The sequence below is a fragment of the Amblyomma maculatum genome, chromosome 10 (genome assembly GCF_055883805.1).
Source record: "Amblyomma maculatum isolate TAMU_Amacu chromosome 10, ASM5588380v1, whole genome shotgun sequence".
Classification (NCBI taxonomy): domain Eukaryota; kingdom Metazoa; phylum Arthropoda; class Arachnida; order Ixodida; family Ixodidae; genus Amblyomma; species Amblyomma maculatum.
In genome coordinates, this window is record NC_139353.1 from 150,955,222 (window position 1) to 150,970,560 (window position 15,339).

Below are 15,339 nucleotides of genomic sequence, written 5' to 3' on the forward strand. Positions count from 1 at the left end.
TGCGCATAAGAAGGAAAAAGAAGAATCTCGGTAGTTTTTGGTGAAGACGACGACGACGTTCAAGCAGTGTCGGCTGCTGGTGCCTGCAGGAAAGGCCTGTTGTGTGAAAGCCTTGTCTCCTTGTCCTAGCCGTTCGCCATCGCCTCGAGCCTACCCTTCCCGATCACCTACTCCTCGCCGCAGCTTGTCGCGAAAGTACCAAGGCCCCTACTCGGGAAACTAGGGAACGCAGCACCCGCACGTGGCGCTGTGTTACCAACCCGGACAGCCAATTATGTTTCGACCATCGCACCACGCAGCAATTTGATCAATGCCCTCGTAGATAGAGTCCCTGTTCCCGCTCTCATTGACACTGGAACCCATATTTCAGTCCTTAGCACTTCGTTCCGCCAACGCCTCAAAAAAGTTCTTACGTCCGCTAACACCTCTGCAGTTCGTGTTGCTGATGGCAACACTGCTACCATCATCGGAATGGGCACCTCGCGCGCTAGCATCGCCGGCCACCACGTCCCTGTGCTCTTCGCCGTCCTTACTACTTGTCCTCAAGCCTTCATTTTAGGCCTATACTTTTTATCAGCCCATTCCGCATTTATTGACTGTTCCTCCGGACGTCTGCGCCTAGCCCTGGTCCATTGTGTTCACGACCCTAGTGCTGACCATTCCCAGCCTCGCCTCCGCTCTAGTACATTTACTCGCCTACCTCCCGAGGCGGCAGTATACGTGCCCATGTAACCTTTTCCTTCCCTTCCTGACGGCGACTTCATTGTCAACCCCATCACCGACGTCGCTCTACAGCGCAACATCGTCCTACCTTATAACATTGTACACGTCGCGAATAACCACACCTACATTCCCCTTATCAACTTCACCATGTCTTCGCAAGTTCTCCCGGAGAGAAGTTTTCTTGCCGAGCTCTCACCTTTGTCCAGCTTTACTATATCAGCAGTACTGTCTGACCATGACGCCGAGGTGCCTGCCCAACCAGTCCCGTCACAAAGCCCGGAGAACCGCATCTCAGCTATGGTTGCCTCTGGCCTGCGTCCCGAATAGGGCAGAGCCTGTGCCGGCCTTTTGCGGTCATACAGCGACATTTTTGATTTCGGTCACGGATCCCTGGGCCAAACGTCTGTCGTTACACATCGCATCGATACTGAGATGCCCGCCCTATTCATCTACGGCCTTACAGAGTTGCTCTTTGCGAACGCTGGATCATTCAAGAATAAGTGGAGAAAATGTTGGCCAGCAACATTATTGAGGCGGCGAGCAGCCCCTGGGCGTCTCCGGTAGTACTCATTAAAAAAAAGACAACAGCTGGAAGTTATGCGCAGATTATCGACACCTAAATAAGATAACAAAGAAAGACATGTATCCTCCTGCAAGGATCAAAGACGCCCTCGACTGCCTGCATGGTACCAAATACTTCTCCGTTAACCTCCGTTCTGTATATTGGCAGATCTCTGTTGACGACAGAGATCGCGAAAAGTGCTTTTGTCACCCCGGATTGCCTCTATCAATTCAAGGTGATGCCTTTCGGCTTATGTAATTCCCCTGCGACCTTCGAGCGCTTGATGAACTCGTTACTACGCGGGTTCAAATGGAACACATGTCTGAGCTACCTCGATGAGGTCATCGTATTTTCATCAACATTTGAGGGCCACCTCCATCGTATTTCGGCTATTCTTGGCGTCTTCCGAAGAGCTCGCCTTCAGTTAAACTCCAAGGAGTGTAGCTTAGGAGGCAGGGAACCAAGGTCCTAGGATATTTAGTCAACACCCATGGCATCCAGCCGGACCCCGACAAAATTCGCGAAATTCGCGCTGTAAGTGGTTTTCCTATCCCGAAATCTCTCAGCGACGTGCATAGCTTCCTCGGACTTTGCTCATATTTCCTGCGATTTGCACCAAACTTCGCGGAAATTGCCCGCCCACTTACGCAGCTTCCGAAAAAAGAGGTCTCCTTTTCCTGGGGCCACTAACTATCGGCCGCCTTCGCAGCTATTATTGGCCGCCTAACCGGTCCGCCGGTATTGGCTCACTTCAATCCGTCAGCGCCCACAGAAGTACGCACTGACGCAAGTGGGGATAGAATTGGTGCCGTTCTCGCAACACATCAGCTCGTTTCCTCTCGCGTCATCGCCTATGTCAGCCGACTCGACTCCTCTCTGCGGCCGAACAGAATTATTCCTTGACTGAACGTGAGTGCTTAGCCCCAGTTTGGGCCATTACGAAGTTCCGCTCTTACTTGTATGGGTGGCCATTCACAGTAGTGACTGACCACCGCGCATTGTGTTGGCTTTCTACACTCAAAGACCCTACTGGTCCCCTTGGGCGTTGGCCTTGCGCCTTCAGGAGTACAATATTTCAGTGGTCCCTTTCCCATCATCCATTCGACCCACCAAGCCAACTTGATTGTGACAATGATGCTTGCGTGCTCTCTATTTCTGACTTCTCCAATATTCGCCGTGAGCAACGCCAAGACCCTCAGCTTCGCAAAATTGTCAATCGCCTTAGCGCCGATCGCCATGACCATTCCCTTCGTTTGTTTGTGCCCCATGACGGCAGCTTATACCGGCACAGTATGCGATCTGATGGCCCGGCCTTCTACTAGTAGTCCCTCAGCACCTACGCACAGCCGTCCTTGAACAGCTTCACGACGTTCCCGCAGCGGATCATCTAGGCGTCTCTCGCACATACGACAGTGTGCGCGGTCGGTTCTTTAGGCCAGGCCTATACTGCGCAATCCGCTGTTACGTGGCTTCTTGTGACCGCTGTCAACGCCGGAAAACGATCAGTTTTACCAGCTGGACTTCTGCAAAGGTCGACATCCATATAGACCCATTTTCTCGAGTGGGTCTTGATCTTTTAAGGCCTTTTCCACTGTCCGCACCGGGGAGGAAATGGATTGCGGTGGCCACTGATTACACCACACGCTACGCGGTCACACGAGCAATACCAACCTGTTGAGCAACTGATGTCGCTCTTTCCCTCCTCAACGATGTTATACTCGTCCATGGAGCTCCCCGCCAACTGCTCACCGATCGTGGCCGTTGCTTTCTTGCGCGTATAGTCGACGAGATCCTAAGGTTGTGCAACATTCGTCATTCTTTGACAACTGCCTACCATCCACTGACGAACGGGCTTACCGAGAGCCTTAACCGGACATTGAATGACTTGCTGTCAATGTATGTTTCTGATGATCACTGCGACTGGGACATAATGCTGCCGTTTGTGACATTTGCATACAATCCGTCGCGTCACGGCACTACTGGCAACTGCCCCTTCTATCTTCTATACGGCCGTGAACCTCTGCTTCAATTTGACAGCCTGTTTCCTTCTGTCACCACTGCCAGCTCATGCTCGTGACGCCATAGCCCGAGCTGATGCGGCCCGCGTTGTTTCTCGCAACCGACTCGCAGCCTCCCAGCACTCCCAGAAACTTCGCTGTGATTTCTGTCATCGCAACACCCATTATACTTGCGGGTTTCTCGTGCTGCTTTGAAACCCAGCTCGCCGCGTTGGCTTCTGGGAAAAAAATGTGCCCCGTTATACAGGACCCTACCGTATTTAACAAGTCACTGCAGTGACATACGAAATTGTGCCCTTGCATTCCGCACGCCATACCTCTACATCACGCACCAAAACGGTTCACGTGGCACGCCTAAAGCCCTACTACACGAACCCTGGTTTGGACGCTAGTACGCACCGGGACGGTTCTTTTCAGCCGGCGGGTAGTGTTACGTTAGGCGATCCATGCGCTGATATGCGCATAAGGAAAAAGAAGAATCTCGGTAGTTTTTGACGAAGACGACGTTCGAGCAGTGTCAGCCCCCTCAAACCCCCTAACGTAGAGCGTTGCCACAGACTCGGTCGAAAGCGGAAAGAGCATCCACACCTAGTTATTCTCCAGCTACTGGACCGGGAAAAGTCTTTGGTCATGAAAAATGTCTCAAAACCTAGAGGGTCTGATTATTACATAACTGAAGATTTTTCACCCAATGTTCGTGCTATTATGAAAAGAATTTGGGATGCTTCTTCACATCTTCGATGACAGGGTTATGAGGTCAAACTGAGCTATGATCATGCTTTTATTGACGATGTTCGCTACATTTGCGACAGTGTCTAATGCTCTTATCAGAGACCCGAAATTTTTGAATTTTAACACTTTCCAGTCGCAATCTCGAGATTCCTGGCCTGCAGATAAAAAAAAAATCTTCCACTGGTCAGGCTACGACGCCAGAAGGTAGCGCCACATAGGACTGTGTGCGGGGCAGTGGATTGGCATCTGTGACTGCGCATCCCATTTCAGTTCTTTACACCAACATACGAAGTGTTCTACTGAAGTGCGATGAACTTATCTCTGTTGCTGATTCAGCTGACGCTGATATTGTGTTCATAACCGAAAAGTGGCTTTCGTCAAAGGTTGATGACTGAACATGTGATTTGCAAAAAAAGATTTAATATATACCGATTTGACAGAGGGCAGCCATGTGGCGGAGGTGTTATGATTGCAGTTGCTGACCACCTTGTTTCGTCATGCGTGAATATTGTGACCGATTTGGAAATGATATGGGTCGAACTTCGTGTGTCTCTTAAGAAACTGATTTTGGGAATTTGCTACCAGCCACCATCGTATGGCCGTACTTTTGTAGATGAACTACATTATGCTATCAATATGATTGTTGTACGCTTTCTTGATGTTCCTGTCATTTTATTCAGCGATTTCAACTACCTATCCATTGTGTGGTCAAACTCATCTGCTTATCCTAGCCCTTTCTCGACCAAATGCAGTTACGATCTTCACATGTGTGCAGATTTTAATCTATCATAACTTATCACTGAACCACCCCGCACTGTCTCATCATCATCCAGTGTGTTATATCTAGTGTTAACCAACACACGCTGGCGTGCTGAAATTTTACTCAAGACGATTCACTAACACAAATCAAGACTGGAACGTGCGCGAACTTTCAACTGTTTCTTACAAGTACTTCTATCCTTATACAAACACATACAAAGAAAACATGTACAAACACGTGTCAGAAACAAGTTTATAAGTGCAATTCATCAAATCCTAATCCTTGAAGCACCGCTTTCCATCACGCTGCCTGTTAACAGCTGCATCTCTCTTCACGTCAGCGCTATCGACGGATCGCTTACGCATTCCGTGGAAGCGGCCCGTGACATTTCATATGCTTCAAAGATTATTCTTTATCGCCGGTCTGTAAAATGTCCGATTACAGCTGTTTCCTCGAATATTGGGATGCATGTTTTACAGCTATAACGTGCTTGGTGAGGTTGCTTGGGTAGTTATTTTTGCCGCAGTACCTGCTATGTTCATCCAATCTTATTTTTATGCAACTTTCCGTCTTGCCGATGTATCTCCTGCCGCATGACGGAGGGATGCTGTACACAACACACTTATCACAGTTTATGATCTTCTTCTGGTGGTCGATTCCGCATGTTGTGCTAACTCTCTTTTTCCTATTCCGGGAGTTAACTTTTCTGCACATTCAGGTTAGCGTCGGGGGGGGGGGGGTGAAAATACAAGGGGGGTTCCATGTTTTGCTGCAAATTTCTTAAGTCGGTCCGATACCTTGTCTGCGTACGTTACCACGACTGGCCTCGCCCTTTCTTTTTCCTTCGTTTTCCCAGTTTCTGGTCCCATTACCTCTTTCATCAACTTCTCTACTGTTGCACCAATCAAATGTTCGGGGAAGCCACTTGCGGCAAGCCTGTCAACTTGCAGATGTACACTTCTTCCCATTTCGAGATCACATGATTTCTTAATGCACTGCCGGAGGGAAGAGTGTGCTACACTCCTTTTTACAAGCTTTGATTGACATGTGTCATATCTCATTATTGGCTTTTCACATTGAGTTCTTTACATCCAGCATGTATCATCCGGGCACAAGTGCATTTCAATGTCATGGAACCTGATAGTGGAGTTTTCCGGCATTTCATGCGTTAATTCTAAACCTGCGAACACCGTTATAAATATCCGTTATACAGGACCAATATCAAGCGACTTGAATATACGGTAGGGCAAACAAAGTAGAAAGTCATCCCCATACCGGATACATTCTACAAACCCAAGTGCCTCTAGCTCATTTATCAGCGTACGGTCGCCTTTTGCCATGTACAGATTAGAAATCAAAGGCGTTTTTCAGGAACCTATGCAGATCCCGTCTCGTTGGCCGTACACTATGCCATCATGCTCGACAAACAACGAAGTCATGTACACGCGCAGTAATTAAAAAAAACCACGTGCACTAGTTCCACATTGCTTCTCAAATTTTATAACCCCATACTCGTCTATGCACTCCTCCACTGCTGTGAGTGCGGCTTTCTGCAGAATCTTATAAAACACGTCTTTAACATCGATAGATAGGCATCCTACAGGTTCATTTTTCTTGAAAAATGCAATAATTTTCTCTGATCTTGGCCCCATGAACGGGTCATTGATGTGGGAGCGTGGATAGGTTTGTCTGAAGATACTTGGCTACATGCCTTTGCTATGTGCTCTGGTTCTCGACGATTATTCGGAACGCGACCCTTCCTTGTGAATCTTCACGGCAGAGAACGGTCTCAGTGAAAGCTCACTACTTCTTTCACCTCATCACTAATCTTATCAAGACCCATACGTCCACAAGTCATCGCCACTCCCAAGCGTACCTGGTTAGTGTTCCTCACAGAGGTCCCTTGGCTCGAAGTTACTGTTGATGGCTTCCAGAGCTTTCCGGTCATAGTCACCCTTGTTCATGACCACGAATATTGCTGTCTTGTGGGATAGCAATAGTCTAAGGTTCCTCTGCTTCAAGAACGACTGTTTTTCCCTCGACGCACCCTCTATTCTTTGGTCTTGACTATTTCGGGATGCACTGCAGTCTTTCAGGCACACAAGAGTCCTTCTGGTTAGCAGGCGCCCGGTCCGCGACTGCGTGACATTGCTGATCAGCTGCAGAGACTTCATGTGCGGCTGCGGTGCGAAATTGAGGCCTTTATCCAGAGTCGTGGTCTGTATGCCTGGTAGCTAGAAATATGAAAGGTTGACCCAAACGCATCATTGCCGTTTCCCTTTCTCTCTGCGTGGTAGCTTTCCGATAGGGCTACATTCCATTGCTGCTCTCAGCTTTGCTCGGCCAAGTTCAGGAAGTACAATGTCATGAGATGGGAGGGGATGATCAAGTCGGAGAGTAATAATGGAATATAGCAATGGGAAAGCTACCGCGCAAGAGAAAAGGAAACGGCAATGATGCGTTTGGGTCAAGCTTTCAGACTGCTAGCTACCAGGCATAGCGACCGCGACTCTGGATTAAGGCCCGAAGTTCGCACCACAGCCGCACTTGAAGCCTCTGCAGCTGATTAACACGGTTCACGCAGTCGAGGACCGGGCGCCAGCTAACCAGAAGGACTCTCGTGTGTGTGAAGCACTGCATCGCATCCTGAAATACTCATCACCCAAGAATAGAGGGTGCGCCGAGAGAAAAACAGTGTATTCCTTGAAGCAGAGGAACCTTAGACTGTTGTTATCAGACAAGAAAGCAATATTCGTGGTCATGAACCAGGCTGACTATGACCCGAAAGCTCTGGAAGCCATCAACAGTCACTTCAAGGCAACGGACGTTCGTGAGGAGCTCCTCAACCAGGTACGCTTGGGGGTGGCGAAGAGTTGTGGACGTATGGGTCTTGATAAGCTAGGGATTGAGGTGAAAGGAAGTGGTGAGCTTTCACTGAGACCATTCTTTACCGTGAAGGCTCACAAGAAAGAGTCGCCGTTCCGAATGATCGTCGAGAACCGGGGCACATGGCAAAGACATGTAGCCAAGTATCTTAAGGCACACTTATCCGCTATCCCCATCAATGACCCTTTCATGGGGCCAGGATCGGAGGAAAGCTTTGCATTTTTCAAGCAAAATGAACCTGTAGAATGCCTATCCATTGATGTTAGACATGCTTCATAACATTTCGCAAAAAGCCGTACTCATAGCAGTGGAGGAGTGCATAGACCAATATGGGGTTATAAAATTTGAGAAGCAGTGTCGAACTAGTGCATGCGGTTTTTTGGAATTACTGCGTGTGTACTTCACTTCGTTGTTTGTCGACCATGATGGCATAGTTTACGGCCAACGAGACGTTAACTGCGTAGGCTCATGCATAGCGGCTTTGATTTCTAATCTGTACATGGCGAAAGGAGACTGTACACTGAGAAATGAGCTAGAGGCCCTTAAGTTTGAAGCATGTTTCCGGTATGTGAATGACCTTCTACTTTCTTTGCCCTACCGTATGATCAAGTCGCTTGATATTTGTCCTCTAATACGGTAGGGCAAAGTAGAAAGTCATCCACATACCGGAAACGTTCTACAAACCCAAGGGCCTCTAGATCGTTTCTCAGCGTACGGTCGCCTGTCGCAATGTACAGATTAGAAATCAAAGGCGCTATGCATCAGCCTATGCGGATCTCGTCTCCTTGGCCGTACACTATGCCATCATTCTCGACAACCAACGAAGTCATGTACACACGCAGTAATTCCCAAAACCACATGCACTTCTTAAACACTGCTTTTAAAATTTTAAAACCCCATATTTGTCTACGCACTCCTCTTGTGCTGTGAGTGCGGCTTTCTGCGGAATGTTATAAAACATGTCTAACATCGATGTATAGGCATCCTACAGGATCATTTCGCTTGAAAAATGCAATAATTTCCTTCGAACCTGGCACCATGAACGGGTCATTGATGGGGATCGCGGTTAGGTGTGCCTGAAGATACTTGGCTACATGTATTTGCCATGTGCCCCGGTTCTCGACGATCATTCGGAATGGAGACACTTCCTTGTGAGTCTTCACGGCAAAGAATGGTCTCAGTGAAAGCTCACGACCTCCTTTCACCTCAGCCCTTAGCCTATCAAGACCCATACGTCCACAATTCTTTGCCACCCCCAAGCATACCTGGTTGAAGCGCTCCTCACAAAGGTCCGTTGCTTTGAAATGACTATTGATGGCTTCCAGAGCTTTCCGGTCATAGTCACACTTATTCATGACCACGAATCTTGCTTTCTTGTCTGATAACAAGAGTCTAAGGTTCCTCTGCTTCAAGACGACACTGTTTTGCCCTTGGCGCATCCTCTATTCTTTGGTCTTGAGTATTTCAGGATGCACTGCAGTCCTTCAGACACATGACAGTTCTTCTGGTTATCTGGCACCCGATCAGCTTCTGTGTGCACCATGCTGATCAGCTGCGGAGGCTTCATGTGTGGCTGCGGTGCGAACTTCGGGCCTTTATCCAGAGTCTTGGTCTCTATGCCTTGTAGCTGGCAGTCTGAAAGTTTGACCCAAACGCATCATTGCCGTTTGCTTTTCTCTTGTGTGGTAGTATTTCCTAGAGCTACATTCCATTATTGCTCTCCGATTTGATCTTCCCATCCCATCTCATGAGAAGGTACTTCCTGAACTTGGCCGAGCAAAGCGAAGAGCAACCATGGGATATAGCCCTCGGAAAGCTACCTCGCAGAGATAAAACAAAACAGCAATAATTCGTTTGGGTCAACCTTTAAGACTGCCAGCTACCAGGCATAGTGACCATTACATTGGAAAAAGGCCCCAAGTTAGCATCGCAGCAGCACATGAAGCCTCTGCAGCTGATCATCTTGGTGCACGCAGTCGTCGTGGACCGGGTGCCAGCTAACTAGAAGGACTCGCATGTGTCTGAAGGACTGGAGTGCATCCTGAAACACTAAACTCCAAGGACTAGAGGGTGCGCCGAGGGAAAAACAGTGTCTTCCTTGAATCAGAGGAATCTTACTCGGTTGCTATCAGACAAGACACCAAGATTCGTGGTTATGAAGAAGGATGACTAGGACTGGAAAGCTCTGGAAGCCATCAACAGTAATTTCGAGGCAACGGACCTCTGTGAGGAGCACCTCAACCAGGTATGCTTGGGGGTTGGCGAAGAGTTGTGGACGTATGGGTCTTGATAAGCGAAAGATTGAGATGAAAGGAAGTACTGAGCTTTCACTGAGACCATTATTTGCCTTGAAGACTCACAAGGAAGAGTCGCCGTTCCGAATGATCGTCGAGGACCGGAGCACATGGCAAAGGCATGTAGCCAAGTATCTTCAGGCACACCTGTCCGCGTTCCCCATCAATGACCCGTTCATGGTGCCAGGATTGGAGGATATTATTGCATTTTTTCAAGCAAAATGAACCTGCAGGATGCCTATGCATTGATGTTAAAGAAATGTATTATAACATTCCGCAGAAAGCCGCACTCACAGCAGTGTAGTAGTGCACAGACTAATATGGGGTTATAAAATTTAAGAAGCAGTGTAGAATTTTGGAATTACTGTGTTTGTACATGACTTCTTTGTTTGTCGAGCATGATGGCATAGTGTAGGGCCAACGAGACGGGATCTGCATAGGGTTTCTAATCTGTACATGGCGAAATGCGACCATGCGCTGAGAAATGAGCTAGAGCCTTTGGGTTTGTAGAATGTTTCCGGTATGTGGATGCCTTTCTACTGTGTTTGCCCTACCGTAGGATCAAGTCGGTTGATATTGGTCCGGTATTACTGCAATTTAGAACGGTGTTCGCAGGTTTAGAATTTACGCATGAAATGCGGAACTCCACTATGAGGTTCCTCGACATTGAAATACACTTGTATCCGGATCATACATGCTGGATGTACAGAAATAAATGTGAAAATACAACATACAAAAGGACCACATAAATTCGAAATTTTTGTTAAATACAAAGGCGTACTCATCCAATGTCCTGTCTAAACCTTTTGAGCAGTCGCTTGTTACAGGCTGCCTACCCGATGACTGGAAGGTTGGAAAAGTAATTCCTCTGCATATGTCTGGCGATAAACACTGTCCTAAAAACCATCGTCCCGTATCGCTCACCTGCATACCATGCAAGATCATGGAATAGGTCATCTTCTCTCATCATGCTACATTTTTTTAACTAATTCTTTTTTCAGTAATTTTCAGGATGGTTTTCGAAAAACCTTCTCCTGTGAGACCCAGCTTCTATGTTTCACTCATGACCTCCATTGCATTGTTGACGGTGGTTCGTTGGCAGACTGCATATGCCGGGACTTTTGTAAAGCTTTTGATAAAGTCTCACATGAATTGCTTCTCTTTAAACTAAGCAGATTGAACTTAGATGCTTTCATGGCTTCACTCTTTTCTTGCTAATCAATCTCAGTTCGTTACAGCAAATAATACCGACTCTAAGTTTCCCCAGTTGATTCCTGTTTGCCGCAAGGTTCAGGCTTGGGACCCCTGCTTTTCCTCATACATAAATGACTTTCCGGTAAACCTTACTTCATCAATTTGTCTCTTTGCGGATGATTGTGTTATCTATCGTAAAATTAACAATGGTCATGACGTCTTTATATTACAATCCGATATTAGCAGAATTTCTGAATGTTGTCAGCGCTGGAATATGAAGCTTAACACAAAAATGTGTAAACATACGCGTGCCACTCGCGTTAGCACATCAGCCCCTTCGTACTACCTCAACACTGGTCATCTTTAATCTGTCTCTTCATAGAAATATTTAAGTGTTCACATAACTAATAACTTATCATGGAAATGGCATGTTCATCACGTAGTTAATAATGCTAACCAAACTCTTGGCTAGTTCAGAAGAAACTTTTCATTTTGTCCTAGCGCGCTAAAACTTCTCCTTTGCAAAAATTTGTTGGTCCAAAACTAGAGTTTGCAGCTTCTGTCTGGGACCCAAGTGTCGTTTCACTCATTACTGAACTAGAAAGTGTGCAGAATCGCGCATATTCCTTTTTATTGTCTAACTATTATCGCACTTCTAGCGTGACTCTCATGAAATCTTCACTTTCATTGCCTCTTCTAACAGAACGCAGAAGAGTACTTCGGCTAAGTTTGTTTCATAAGATTTTTTCCTATAATACATATCTCAGACAGAAACTTCTAACGCAACCGTCATACACTTCTTCACGCATTGATCACCGTCACAAAGTAGGAAATCCATTATGTCGCACCAAATACTGCCATGACTCCTTCATTCCAGACACTTCTAACAGTTGGAATCGCCTTCCTTGTGCTATTGCCGAAATTACAGATGCCGTTTATTTACGTACAGCTGTTACTAACCTCTTTTGCTCCAGTGTTTAACATACTCTTGCTGCCGTTTTTCGGTGCTTTTTCTTGTTAAACATCTATGCTTGGCTGCGTTGCTGTTGATTTTGTATTTTTATATCTTGTTGCGCAGTCGTTATCATTTACTGTATAATGACAAATTATTTTTGTGTTATTTTTTACTGTATTGGGTTTTTTATTTTTTGTGTTCACCCCAACTCTCCTCTGTAATGCTCTTGGGCCCTGGGGGTAAATAAATAAATGTAAAAAGCGTTTTTATAAGCCAAGTTATAACCAGACTGTTGAGCTTTTCTTTTTTATTTTATTGATGTATCGTTGCTCTTGTTGTTCATGGATTTACCATACCGATACTTTCAGCGTTATCACAGCATTAAATCTTAGAAATGCTACAGAACCTTTAATCGGAAACATCATTCATAATATAATCGCCGCCGAAACACAGGGGCATACAATTAAACTCTTGTTGGGTACTAAGCAACGTTGGAATCAGCGGCAATAGGAGCTGATGCATGTGCTGCAGCAGCCCGTCATACTAAAATACAGCCAGTCTACATACCACATAAAGATGTTCTAAGAGTTGTAAAGAGAAAACTGAGAGCAAAATGGCAGAGCTCATGGAACAACAAAATAAATAATAAATTGCACCTTGTCAAGTAGATCGTTGAAGAATGGAAATCGCGCAGCACCAAAAACGCTTCATCGAAGTCATTTTATGTCGCCTTGGCATCGAACACACCCTTCTGACACACAGCTTCATTCTAATGAAAGACGAAAGACCTCTCTGTGAAAGATGCGGAGGTGAACTAACAATAAACCACGTCCTACTTTCGTGCGCTGAACTAAAGAAGTGAAGGAAAAAAAAATTTTGCACGTTTTTATACAGAACACATCCCTGTCTATCCCAGCCTGTTGTTGCGAGATCCAATTATCGAAGGTGAAAATGTTATTCATTTTCTAAAGGATGCAAAGCTCCTGATTTTAGACAAAGACGATTACATTCAGGAGGGCTACCGTCAACTCAATAACCCAAAATTCTATAAGAAACTCTCATCGAACCCCACCGCTGAATACCGGAGCATCATAGGAAAAACTCTCACTAAACTAACCGATGAAGGTGAATTACCCCTACGTGTAAGTAAGGCACTGACGCCAAAAAATGCCTCAGCGGGGCGCTTCTATATGCTCCCGAAAATACACAAAGAGAATTATCCAGGGCGACCTATTGTTTCCGGTATCGGCACACTCACAGAGCCAATTTCAGATTATATCGATTCCCTAATCAAACACATACCTCCGAAACATCCATCTTACATACGCGACACCAATCATTTCCTGAGAGAATTATCCAATATTACCTTCCCTCATGGCGCTTTTCTAGTCACCCTTGACGTGGTGTCACTTTACACTAACATCCCACATGACGACGGAATCCAGGCCATGATCGGAGCATACGAGAAATATAAAATTTTAGACTCTCCTAGTCCAAGTACCATCGAGACACTAGCCAATCTGGTCCTTAAACTTAACACTTTTGAATTCAACAACTCATACTATCTTCAAACTAGTGGTACAGCTATGGGCACCAAAATGGCTCCAAATTACGCAAACATATTTATGAGCAAAATTGAGTCCGACTTTCTGTCCTCATGTGCAATCAAACCAATTTTTTACAAACGCTTTCTGGATGACATATTCATGATTTGGACCGAAACAGAGGACGAACTCGTAAAGTTTATCGCCTCGTTCAACAACATACACCCTAGCATCTCCTTCACACACACCTACTCAACTAGTAAAATCAACTTCTTAGATGTTCTGGTTCGAGTTGAAGGGGGCGCATTAATCACTAGCGTTTACAAAAAACCCACAGACAGACAACAATACCTTCACTTCAAAAGCTGCCATCCACGCCACTGCAAGACTTCAATCCCATACTCGCAAGCTATCAGATTCAAACGTATTTGCTCAAAATCCATAGATTTTCAAGAAAATGCTAATCGCATGCGAGTAACACTAGAGAAACAACACTACCCGCCTTCTATCATCGAAGATGCCATAAAAAAGGCTGAAATAAGTAATCGTCATCACACCCTTGCGGAATCACAGCCAACACCACCACAACACTGTAATCTCATTCTAACCTTCGCAGACAATATCCCAAATATTAACAAAATCCTTAAAAAACATTTCAATATCATAGAACAAAGTCAACGACTTTCCAAAATATTCTCGACTGCTCCTCAGGTAACATACAGAAGACCAAAGAATTTACAAAACCACGTTGTCCACTCAACTGTCAATAAACCGAGACCTTTGGGTTGCACGTCATGCGGAAAAAGCCGATGTCAAATCTGTAAACACATGCAATCCACAGCACTAGCTAAAAGCACCCACTCAAATTTCAAACATTTTATACGAGAAGATTTAAATTGCGATTCTAGCAATGTTGTTTACATGCTCGAGTGTGGTGACTGTGGTATGCAGTACATTGGCCAAACAGATAATTCCTTCCGATTGAGATTTAATAACCACCGCTCGCACGCTCAAACCCTTCCCAACCTCCCCCTTTCGAAGCACCTCCGCAAGGAGGGACATGAGTTCGATAATCTTAAAGTCACAATATTACAGAGTGGCTTCAAAAACACTCGTGAGCGCGAACAACGAGAATCATATTTCATTTTTAAATTTAATACTCTACAACAGGGCTTAAACGAAAACCACGGGGTCCTGTCCTCTCTTCCGATGTCACGAACACAGGAAATGTGCACACCTGGCCAAGTCGTCTGAGGTCATCACCTTTTTTGAATACCAAAGTGTTGGTGTGTTCTGGTCTTGTCAGAGCCACTTACCTCCTACCGCCCTCCCCCCTTTTCTTTCGCTTGCTTCCCACACTTTTTTTTTTCTAAGCTAACACCTTTCCTTATCCACCTCCATCCCCCCCCCCCTTTTTTTCTTGTTTTTTATTTTTTTAATTTTTTTTTCCCTACTCCCACTCTTCGGCCGTCGTGGCCAGGAAGAGTGAAAATAGCCCGCATTCTTTCGCAGCAGAGACTATGCATCCAGGCACCTGTGTCAGCGCAGTTCGACAGGCCTGTCGAGCACCTGCGATGCACCTGCGATGGCACACCTGGACATCATCCTTCCCTACTGTATCTGTCTCTTTCCTCTGTCTCCCACGTTTTGTTTTCCTACCCAGGTGTGGTC